At 39.6% G+C, this 12,588-nt stretch overlaps 1 long non-coding RNA gene across 1 annotated transcript in view; it reads right to left on the reverse strand.

Annotated features, from left to right (window-relative positions):
* Nucleotides 1-11,885: 11,885 nt before the first annotated feature.
* LOC106725442 overlaps nt 11,886-12,588 on the reverse strand; it is an 18,044-nt gene continuing 17,341 nt past the window's right edge. Inside the window, exon 3 of the long non-coding RNA XR_001361327.1 lies at nt 11,886-12,212. This is a non-coding gene — a long non-coding RNA (uncharacterized LOC106725442). The remainder of the gene's footprint in view (nt 12,213-12,588) is intronic.

A 12,588-nucleotide genomic window follows, 5' to 3' on the forward strand; every position in this document is an offset into this window, starting at 1 on the left:
GCTTTTCATGCCTGTGCTTACTTTGAAGTTATAAAGATATTCTTTTGTATTTTTCTCTAAAAGCTTTATTGTTTGAAATGTTTTATGCTATTATATGTGACTTTTAAATGTATTTGTTGCTGGTATACAGAAGTACAAAAAAATTATATTGAGCTTGAACTTTCTTTAAATTCATATGTGAATTCTAAGTTTCTATGTAGATTCTTTTGGATTTCCAACATACACCATCATATTGTCTATGAATAATAAGAGTTTTATCTTCTATAGTTATGCCTTTAATTTCCTTTTCTTGACTTATTGTTCTAGCTAGGACCTCAGTCAGTTATTTTTAAGATCATTTTTGATCCTCACAATATATGGATCACTTGAGGGTCTGCTTCTACTATTTTTTATCTACTATCTATTTTCTCTTTATTAAATTTTATTTATACTATCTATTTTTTATTTAGTATCTATTTTATCTTGGTTTTAATTATTTCATACTGTCTCCTGACATCCTGATAATTTTAGATGGAATACAAGTTATGTGCCACAAATTATGTAAATAATTTGGCACTCTGTCAGATATTCTCTTTCTTCAAAGAGGACTTAGTTTTGCTCCTGGCAGACAAGATTAAGAGCTAATTACCTTAACCTAATTTGAGAATGAAAGGAGTCTTAGGGTGTGTTCAGTTTTTTGAGAGGGGAGTCTATTTCTAGTTTACTCTTCATATATATAGGCCGACGCTCTATCCACTGAGCCAAACCAGCTAGGGCCGGTCTACTCTTCCTAGATTTTAAGTGAAAGTCTAAAATTTGACAAAAGTTCTGATTGGTTTCCCAGCTTCCTAGATTCTGCTTTATGCTTGGCAACCCACCTTCACACTATTTCAGAATCAGGAAATGTTTTCAAGGAGAAAAGAACTGCAGAATGTGGTGTTCATCTCAACTTGCTTCCCTCCTCTCTGGGGTTCTGACCCAAGTTACCAAAAAGGAAATGACTGACATAATTGTTTGGCTATATACGTAATAGGCTTACTATAATGGAGAGAACAGCAAAAATTATAAAGTAAGGTGGTAGTCATGGACCCACAAATCAAAACCACCTTGTAAATGATTTGTATTATGGAAATTGTACATGCCTATTGAAATATTAATATAATATGGAAATGTATAGAGTAAAAAGTGGAAGTTCACCATCCTTTCTGCTTCTATATGCCAATTTTTAGTGGGGTAATCACTGAACTAATGTGAGTTATGTGTGTGTACGTTTGCATATTTGTGTTTCCAATTTTTAAAGTGGAGATGTGTTCTGAAACTTCTTTATTTTAAATTAGCAATATATTCTGGATACACTTACATACCATTGTATATATATCTACTTCATTTCTTTTAACAACTTTACAGTGTTTGTGGTAAAGAAGATATCATAACTAATTAGAACATTTACATTATTTTCAATACTTTGCTTTTAGAAATAATGCTGCAATGAATATCTTTTTTTAATACATATTTTATTGATTTCAGAAAGGAAGGGAGAGGAAGAGAGAGATAGAAACATCAAGGATGAAAGAGAATAATTGATCGGCTGCCTCCTGCATGCTCCACAATGGGAATCCAGCCCACAACCCAGGCATGTGCCCTGAGCAGTAATTGAACTGTGACCTTCTGGTTCATAGGTCGACACTCAACCACTGAGCCATGCCGGCTGGGCTGCAATGAATACCTTTGAGCATATATAATTGTTATGTTCTGTGCGTGTGTGTGTGTGTGTGTATAATTGTATGTCTCTGTAGAATAGATGTCTAAAAGTGCAACGTGTGAGTCAGAGGGTACGTATTTCACATTTGGATACATAATGGCAAATTTACCCTGTAAAATTCATGATATCTTTTTAATTACATTTTTTTTGTTATTATGAGAATATACCAGGTAACTGGGTGACCAGAAAGGACTGCAGATTCTTTTGCTCTTTTGGAAGTTATGATCTAGACAGAGATTAGCAAACTATGGCCTGTGGTCAAATGTTGCCTAAGCCTGTTTTTGCCAAATGTGGCCTGCAGCCTGCTCCTGTATGGCCCGTGAGCTAAGAATTATTTTTAAGGGTTTGTTTTTGTGGCCCACGGAGCCTAAATATTTACTATGTGGCCCATATGGAAAACGTTTACTGACCACTGGTCTGGAGCCTCCTTTTCCGCTTTAATGTGCACTTGAATGCTGGGAAGCTAAACTCAGAAGTCTAGAGTGGGTGTTATGGTCTACATCTCTAACAAGGGCCCACGTGGTGCCACTGCTGCTGACCCCTGGACCACGCTTTGAGCAAGGGTCCAGTTCTGCACTGTCCAAAACCCTGGCACTTGAAAGTTGGTTAGTACAACTGAGGAGCTGAATTTTTTATTTTATTTCATTGTAACAAATTTATATTTAAATTTTAAAACAAATACTTGATTAATCAAGTGAAAGAATTTTAAATAGTATGTGAATCTACTTTTCAACTGTCAATTTTATGAAACTAAAATAAAGATAAATTATTTCCAATAAAAATTTAGTGTCCAAATTAAAATGTGTTCTAAGTGCAATCAGATTTTGAATACTTTGCACAAAGGACTATAAAATTTGGCAATATATACATAACAAAAATTATTTTGTACAACTTAAACTTATACAATGTTATGTGTCAGTTATATCTCAGTAAAACTGAGGGAAAAGACTATAAGATAGCTTGGTAATAATTTTTATATGATAACATGTTGAAATATTTTTATATATTTGTTTAAATGAAAATTACTTTTAATTGCTTCTTTTTGCTTTTTAAATGTAGCTATCAAAAATTTTAGATTACATGTGTGCCTCAATTTCTATTTTTATTTATTTATTTTTTAAATATGTTTTTATTGATTTCAGAAAGGAAGAGAGAGGGAGAGAGAGATTGAAACATCAATGATAAGAATAATTGATCAGCTGCCTCATGCACGCCCGCTCCCCCCCCCCCCACTGGGGATCTAGCCCGCAACTCAGGCATGTGCCCTTGACTGGAATTGAACCCAGGACTCTTCATTCCGTAGGCCAACCCTCTATCCACTGAGTCAAACCGGCCTGTTATAGAACAGGTCTAGAGTGGCCCAGGCCTGTGTTCTTAAATGCATCCAGCTGCCAAAGGAATCAAATTCTATCAGGCAAGGTGTGGGTGGCACAATGGGTAAAATAGCTCATGAAAAAAAATGTTGTAAAAAATAAACTAATGTATTGATGAAATTTATCACTTGTCTAGACATTCTCAGGTGAATAGGAACTCTTTATCCCAGCCCCTCAGAACCTACTTTTCTCTCCAATGGCATGGTATTCTTACCCTTCATGGAACTAACATCATAATGCTGTGCATTTCATTGTATTCGCCTTTGTATGGTGGGTAAATTCTAGGCCATCCTGGAAATGTTAAGCATATTAAGTATTGAATAAAGTAATAGGATTAGAGTGAGTTTACCTATCTTGTTTAAAGTCAGGAGAATATAGCAAATGTTTCCTAAGAATGTCTACAACCAGAAGATTTGAAAATACTTTGAAAGTGAATACCTATAAGCAAAGAGAAAATAGAAAAGAAACAACAGAATAAGATTCTGAAAAATAGATTCTACCACCAACTTAGACTCTTCTTTGGGATGATCCCAAATTGATGGGGTAAATGCATTCCTAACATAACCGCAAGTGTGTATTTAATCCAATTCATAGAAGTTTAACTTAAAGACCATTTAAGTTCTGAAACCTGAAGGACTCAAATCAAATGTAGCAATGACATGGGGGAAAATGGAAATTTTTATATTTATTCTACTAATTCAGCTTTTTCTACAGTCTTTCCCTAAAATATTTACTTATAAGTGTTTTTTTTAAAAATGCACGAAGCTCAAACCAATAGTTTTCTTGGGAAAGAGTGAGACGAATGTTTCACTTTACAGTACAATTTTGCCTTTCTATGTATTCATGTTAGGATCGCACATGGAATGGTCTTTGAACAGAGCCTCTCATTCTCAGACACCCACCACTTACTAAAGAAGAGTTACACATGACGATGACAAACTTTGATATTATAAGTAAGTTCGAAGAAAGATACAACTTGATTTGCCAAAAGAAAGGTAGTTGCATGTGGAGTCCAAACATTTATCAATTACATAAAGTGAAGTAAATCACATGTGGGGTAAAATGGAGGGTGGATTCTTACTCTTCTGGATGCTGCTCATTCTCCAAAAGGTCTGGGTGGGCAGAGAGGCCACACAGGTGAACCTGAGCATGAGAGTATTTTAGGGATTAAAAAATTAAAGCCATATTTCCAGCTACATAAGACGAATTATATTCATAAGAACTAAGCTGGGAAGTGCTGCCAAGGAGAAGTGCTAGTGGGTCTTTAGGCTGGACTCTGATCACCTTGGTCATCCTCATTTATTCTTTTAAAAAATATATTTTGTATTGATTTCAGAGATGAAGGGATAGGGAGAGAGAGATAGAAACAACAATCATGAGAGAATCATAGATCAGCTGCCTCCTGCATGGCCCCCATTGGTGCCCTGACCACGGAATCGAACCGTGACCTCCTGGTTCATAGGTGTATGCTCAACCACTGAGCCACACTAGCTGGGCCTCATTTATCCTCCTATCTAATAATAGACAAACATGGTAATTGACCATACCTTCGCTACGCCTCCCATTGGCTAATCAGCGTGATATGCAAATTAACCGCCAACAAAGATGGTGGCTAATTTGCATACTGCAGGCAGGGTGTGCAAATTAACTGCCAACAAAGATGGCGGTTAATTTGCGTACGTAGGTGCGAAGCGGCGGAGCGAAGCTTGAAGGCGGCTCCGGCCGGAGCGAAGGCCTGGGTCCCGGGTGCCGGAGGAAAACCGGTGCCGGCAGCCAGGGGAAGGGAAAGCCTATTGCACAAATCTTTTCGTTCAACAGGCCTCTAGTTCTTTTAATAATAGTACAAGATTCTTTATTTGGGGAACCAGCCTGGGCTGGTCAAATCAGAGTCATAGTGATTGGTTGAACATGCTCATGGGCACATGACCCAGGCTAGAGCAACTGACAGTCTCTCTTGGGAATACGAATAGTGACAGGAATGACATGGTTGGAGCTGATTCATCTTAAATAGATTCTCAGTTAGTTCCTGCCCTCTGGAGCCCTGGAGTTGCCCAGCTTGCTGTCCTTTACACGGGTATTCTTTTTTTCCTGGGATTCTATGAACTACTCCAAATCCTTTCAATAGATTATTTGATTTAAGTTAACCAGACTCAGTTTCTGTTCTTGTAAACAAAGACCCTGATGCAGTCTGGATTTACATAATGAGGAAATACATTAAGAGGTCATTTAAGCCATCTCTAGATAATTATTAGGCAGAATTAGATATGAATGATCTCAAAGAGGCAAAATCTGGCCTGGCTATGCAGAAACAGCGCATGCCACAATGTCACCTACTAAGAAACTGAACATATCTACTAAGAAATTCTTCCAAGAAGTTCTACCTTATGTCTGATTTAAAATTCTCAGTTTTTGGACTGTATCCATTTAATGCTATTATCTCATTTCAGATTTATTAAATGCTTATTAGGTAACAAGAATTGGCAAAATGTTGATGTAGAATGATGAATAAATACATGAATGTTCATTATACTCTTTTCTCAACTTTGGGAAGTTTGAAAATTTCTGTAAGTTGTTCTTTTTAAATGTCAATCATAGGTATAACATGGTGGCAATATTGTATATAAAATAAGGTCCTACTTCAAGGAATGCATAAGGTAAAAGAAAATACAGAACTCTCGGTCGATGCAGAAAAGCTTTTGTGAGCACAGGCGTGGAATAAGGGTCCCTCATAAGGGGATGAAAACTTGAAGGAATGCGGAAACCGGTTTGGCTCAGTGGATAGAGCCTGTGGACTGAAAGGTCCCAGGTTCGATTCTGGTCAAGGGCATGTACCTTGGTTGCGGGCACATCTGCAGTAGGAGATGTGCAGGAGGCAGCTGATTCGATGTTTCTAACTCTCTATCTTTCTCTCTTCCTCTCTGTAAAAAATCAATAAAATATACTTAAAAAAAAAAAAGAAAACTTCAAGGAACTTATACTGGCATGAGGGAGCCAAACAAGCACCCAAATAAAGATGAGTGAACTCCGGGGGGGCGGGGAGGTGGGTGGTGGTATGAGGGCTGCATGTTAGCCATTAATACATGTTAGAGGACTTGTTGCTTTTGTTAAATCAGATTGAGTGTGGCTCAGCCAGCTGGCTGCTGGGACACCAATCATGAGAGGACAAATGGAGATAGAGAAATGGGTTTTACCAGAACACCCCTGGGCGGGGTGGAGGAGGGGGACAGGGACATGCTCTGAGTGTATATATAAGGAATCCATTGATAAGCTGCTTGGGTTGGGGAATGAGACCTTCAAGGGACATGCTCTGGCAAGAGTAGGTGACAGATAATCTTATCTGCCTTCTAGCGTAGCTTACTGCTAAGAGTTGGCACTATTGTTGAATGACCTAGATTTGAATCCTAATTCCCTCTTTTTCCTTTTTTTTAGTTTTTCAAAAAATTTTTGATTGTGGTAAATTATACATAACATGGAATTTACCACTTTTGTACAGTTCAGTAGTGTTAAGTACATTCACATTATTGTTAACCAATCTCCAGAATTCTTTTCATCTTGCAAAACTGAAACCCTATATCCATTACACTACTCCTCACTCCCTCCTCCTCCCAGCTCCTGGCAATCACCATCCTACTTTGTCTCTATAAATTTGACAATTCTAGGTGCCTCATATAAGTGGAATCATACATCACTTGTCTTTTTGTGACTGACATTTCACTTAGTATAATGTCCTCAAGGTTCATCCAGGTTATAGCATGTGTCAGAATTTCCTTCCCTTTTAAGGCTGAAGCATTCCACTGCGCAGAGAAACCACATTGTGTTTATCCAATTATCCATCAGTAGACACTTGGGTTGCTTCTACCTTTTGGCTATTGTGAGTAATGCTGCTGTGAGTATGGTGCAGAAATATCTCTTTGAAACCCTGCTTTCAATTCTTTCGGTTATGTTTACAAAAGTGGAATTGCTGGATCATACGGTCATGCTATTTTTAAGTTTTTGAGGAACCACTACACTGTTTTTCGCAGCAGCTGCACCCTTTTACGTTCCCATCAGCAATGCATGAGTGTCCAATTTCTCCACATCCTCGACAACACTTGTTATTTTCCTTTTTTAAAGCATTATAGTCATCCTCACAGGGTGAGCTTGGAAGTTGGGCCACTCATGTCTGATTTGAAAATGTAAAGCGATAGCCTGCGGCCGAGAGCACTGAAACTCCCATCGTTGGTGGAATTGGAGAGGTCGCTGCAGAAGGTCGCAGACCAGGGCCCGAGAACCCGAAAGAGCCAGTGAGAGCCATGGCTGCCCAGATGAGGGAAGTACAGTAGAGCCACACCCAGAAAACTGTGCTTAGCGAGGGTTGCTTTCTACCACAAGGATGTAGAGAAAAGGCTGGCAGAGTACAAAGAGGAAGCAAAGTTATTAAAAGAATGGAGGAATTGGTCCATAGCAAAGACGAAAGCTCCAAGGGGTAGTTTGGGTCATCTGTATCCACTGGTTACAAATATATGATGAGAAAAACCAGCAAGGGCATTCTTTTTTGAAGAGAAGAGATGTGCTAAGTGGAGAAAATGTGCTGGCAATATTGCAAAGACTTAAAAGGAGAATCTGGGTTCAACATTAGACAAAAAATATTAAAATAAAGCTATACGGAATGAGGAATAGTTTTACCAGAGAGGGAGGAAGTACTATTTTTAGAACTCCCTCAGCTGAAAGTAGTTTGTCTTATTGGAGGGAAAGTTCAATCTTTCTACAGATCAATCAAGTAACAGAAGAATGTTCAATCTCTGGCGTCTTTAATTTTTCTTTCAACTTTGCCATTCATCGTGAACATTTCCCTATTCCCAACTGATTCGGAAAACTTTCAACACTCAAATTCAGCATGTCTGATCTCAAACTAATCCTCCTCCCATGCCCCCTCTTTAAAAGCGTCCCTGACCTCCATGGCTTTCCCTGCCCAGGTGAGCGGCTGCCATGCTGCCCGCCTGCCCTCTCGGATCACCTTGGCTCCTCCTCCTCTTCACTCACCCAGTGGCTGGTTTCTTCTGAACTGCTCTCTGAATCTGCCTCCTCCCTTCACTCTCAGCTGCCTCAGATCTGATCCTTGTCCAGCCTTACCTGTAGTGTGGCAGCAACTTCCTCACCTGGGAGACTCACTTCGAGTCTCCCCCTCACCCCTCACTCCATACCCATGTCCAGCCCTCCTGAGCCCCAAGACCAGCCCACTCGCTGCTCTACAGCTAAGCAAGCCCCAAACCCACCCACAACTCCTGGTTTCCCAAAAAGTAGCCTGAAAACCTTAAGGTGGCCTTCAAGGCAAATTAACCTCCACCCCACAAACAATCGCCTCTTCCAGGACTCACCATTCATGCTTTATAAAGTTACATTATTGGCAAAACAATGTTAAAATGGTGGCAAAAATTCCCCACAATTCCCTCAGCTCTTTCTCTCAGTGTGTACCCATGGTACCGCTGGTCCTTGTCCATACGCTCAGCTCATGTTTACAGAGTTGCAGTAGTGATATTGGTAGGACTTGGAATCCTCCTGTCTTGCTTAACATGATATCATGAACAATTTCCCATCCTCTTCCAGTCTTTTCTGATCTCCCCTCTGACTTTTGCCATTGAAAACACTGCAAAAATGCCATCCTGGGGTAAAACTATACTGATAGGCTGGTAAGTTTATATCTACAAGATACTAGTGTATTCTCCATAGTTTCAATTCTGGATCAAGGGAAACATGTGCTTTGATTATTTTTATACTATGTTTTTATTGATTTCAGAGAGGAAGAGGGAGGGAGAGAGAGAGGAACATCAATGATGAGAGAAAATCATTGATTGGTTGCTCCTGCACACCCCCACTGGCGATCAAGCCCGAAACCCAGGCATGTGCCCTAACCAGGAATCAAACAGAGACCTCCTGATTTATAGGTTGACAGGACCTCCTAGTTCATAGGACGCTCAACCAATGAGCCATGTTGGCCGGGCTCTGATGATTTTTAAAAAGGAGAAATACCTGTTTTTTCACATGTTTCTTGGCTTTTTGGATTTCTCTTCCTGTGAAAGCCCATTACATTCCTTTTCCATTTTTCATTGGGTTGTGTTTTTCTTCCAAAGTTGAGGATTTTGTGTATGGTGGGTTTTAACCTGTCATTGCTGTGTGTGTGGTACTTTCCCACTACAGATCTCTCGCCGCCCCCCCTTCAGTCCTCAGTCAGAAAACTAAATATCCTTTGTCATGTCACAGAATGCATCCAATTCACTGTCTCATTGGGCACCTTGCACCATCGTCCATCTCCTCAACTGGCTATTTCCCTTCAAAATGGAGCGAGGCTTAAGTGTCTTTGCTTTAGCCTCTTAACATGAATAATGATGAATATCATGAATAATGTGGCCCGGGTGAGTAACAGTGGTGGTGTGGACCCAGGCACTGGCATGGGCATAGGAGAGGTTGATAGATACACTTGAATCATAATGAAGGGTTAATATAGTCAATAGATTGCGTAAGAGATTAAACGTGGAGCACTGAGAGCGAAGGAGCCATAGAGATTGACCCCTGGGATTCTGGTCTAATAGCTGGAGAGGAGAGCAGATTGGGAGGGCAGTTCAGCAAAAACAAGATTAGTCTTAGACATGGCAGCTCTGAGGTACCCGAGAAACAACCCGAGGAGGTGAGATGTTAGATGCTCAGACTTGGCAGCAGATTTGGAACTAACAGCAAATAGATGGTCTTCAAAGCCAGGGGAGAAAATGCCGTCCCCAGGAAAAGAGGGTAAAGAGAAAAGAAGGTGGCTGAGGCCTGCACCTGAGCGAGGAAGAGCTGATAAAGGTGTCTGAGAAGTAGTGGGTTGAGGCCAAGAGAATAAAGTATTTGAACAAGGAGAGAGCGTGAAATACTGCCCAGAAGGAGAGTGAGGTGAGGACTGAGGGCTGACTGTTGAATCTGGGAGCCCGGAAGGCACCTTACCCGGAGCAGTTTCAGTGACGTGCCCGTGGGGAGTAGGTTGGACTGAGTTGGAAAATTAATGAAAGGCGAGGAAGAGGAGACAAATCTGTCAAGAAAGTCAGTTGTGAAGTTGTGAATGAAGAGTTGAGATATAGGGAGGTGGGTAGAAAGGGTGTGGAAGAGAGAGAGAGAGAGAGAGAGAGAGAGGTTTTGCTTTCTTAAGTAGGTGATAACTGAGCATGGCAAATGGGGTGGGGCCATGAGATGGTGCGAGGACTGGGTTCAGAGCATGAGTAAAGGGCTTGACCTGGGGCGGGAGAAGGGCCACCTTCCTTGAGCGTGGAGAAGATGGTGCCCATGTAGGCCGCCTGTAGATTCGATGGTAGGAAGGTGGAGGGGTCCTATCCAGTAGGAGCAGAGTTAGGGGTGCTGGGAAAGTTAAGAGGCAGGAAGGGAAGCAGGAGGAGAGAAAGATTGAGAGAGAAACATTTACAAAGTGAAATAAAGTGGCCCTTAGATTATTAAGAAGAGTGATGAAAAGGGGCATCTCACAAGATTTCAGAATACCGCCGTGACCGGTTTGGCTCAGTGGATAGAGCGTCGGCCTGCGGACTGAAGGGTCCCGGGTTCGATTCCGGTCGGGGCATGTTCCTTGGTTGCGGGCCCGTCCCCAGTGGGGGGTGTGCAGGAGGCAGCTGATCGATGTTTCTGACTCTCTATCTCTCTCCCTTCATCTCTGTAAAAAAAAAATCAATAAAATATATTTTTTAAAAAAAGAAAAGAAAAAAGAAAAAGAATGAGTAAAAAAAAGAAAAACGAAAGAAATGGTAACTCATTAAAAAAAAAAGATTTCAGAATACCAAATATAAAAAGAAAATCTTCAAAGAGAAAAAGAGAGAGAGAACCAGATTACCCACAAAGGAATGACAATCACATTAGCATCATCTCTCTCATCAGCAACACCAGATTCTAGAAGACAATGGAATGCCATATAAATAGTTCTGAAAGAAATCTAATTTTTGAATTCAGAAATATATACCAAGTCAAGCTACATTCAAATGGAAAGCATAAAATAAAGACATTTTCAGTCATCCAAAGATTCATAAAGTTTACACTACAGACATCCCTGAAAATTTTATAGAACATGAATTCCAGCAAGTTAGAAAATGAGTCCATGAGAAAGATATGTGATACTAAAAACAATGACTAGCAAAGAAATGGGGCCAAAGGGTGCACTTATAATAATTGCTGGCTATTTTTTTAAGGTAGTCTGAAATTCAAGTTCAAGTGATGTGAACTTGAGAGATGGTAGAGAAGAGAGGGAGAAGGGGAATGAAAGCCCAAGACGTTCTTGGTCTTGTTCAGGGGTGTGGCTACTGAAACAGAAACCAATTACCTCTGGATATTAACAGAAAAATGAGTGTTAAAAAAAGGTAATCATAATCCTAGAAGAATAGATGATGTATAAATTCTATGTATTTTAATTCCTGTAGGGATAAAAATGTAACAAAAAGAACCCTATTAACTCAAATAAAGTAAAATATTTTTTAAAAAGAGAAAAAAAAGAAAGAAATAACTCCATTTAGAAATAGAAAATCCCAAAGAAGATGATATAAATTGTTGTAAACCTATCTCATCAAGGAAAGTGGAAGCGTGAATTACTAGAAAAACATAATAAACTATCTGAGTAAGGCTGTCTTCTCTTCTCCATCCTGATAAGAAGGTGTTAGGAAATATGTTTAAAATTATCTTTATTAATACATATACTAGTTACTATGACTGCATAATTAATTACCACAAAATCAGTGGCATAAAACAACCATTTATTCTGCTCATGGATTCCATGGGGGAGGAACTGCGACAGAGTCCAGTGGAGACGGCCTGTCTTTGCTCCTGATGTTTGCGGCTTGGGTTGGAAGACTCAAAAGCTGGCTTCCTCGCGTGTCTGGCAGTTGGAGCTGGCTGTTGACTGGGGGCCTCCTTTCCTCTCGATGTGGACTGGGCTTCCTCACAACATGGTGGCTGGGTTCCAAGGGAAGCATCCCAACAGAAAAGGAGCCAAGTAGAAGCTGGAAGTCACACAGCATCACTTTATTCTGTTTGTTAGATGTGAGTCACTAAGGCCGCTCATATTCCAGAGGAGGAGAATCGAGCTCCATCTTTTGGGAGAGAAGAGTCAAAGAATTTATGGACATATTTTAAAAACATCATAATAACCAAGTGGAAATATCTACAATAAAACTAAAACATTCAAACTTGAATTCTACAGCAAAACATGATAATATGTTAAACAAAGATAATTGACAGACAGACTTTTAAACAATATTAGTCTTAGTGATTTGTTGTTTTGTTGTTAAACAACCCTTTGTTAAGTTTTGTAAGTTTCCTTTTTTCTAGCTCTCACATCATGTCAATCTATCAGTATTACAGCAAGAAAATCTAGCTACTTGCTGTTTACAAAAGATATGAACAAAACAAAATCAAAGAATAAATTTAAAGGATTGAAAGTTTTTAAAAGGATTATATATATATATA

Source organism: Myotis brandtii, unplaced genomic scaffold (assembly GCF_000412655.1).
Source record: "Myotis brandtii unplaced genomic scaffold, ASM41265v1 scaffold165, whole genome shotgun sequence".
Lineage (NCBI taxonomy): Eukaryota > Metazoa > Chordata > Mammalia > Chiroptera > Vespertilionidae > Myotis > Myotis brandtii.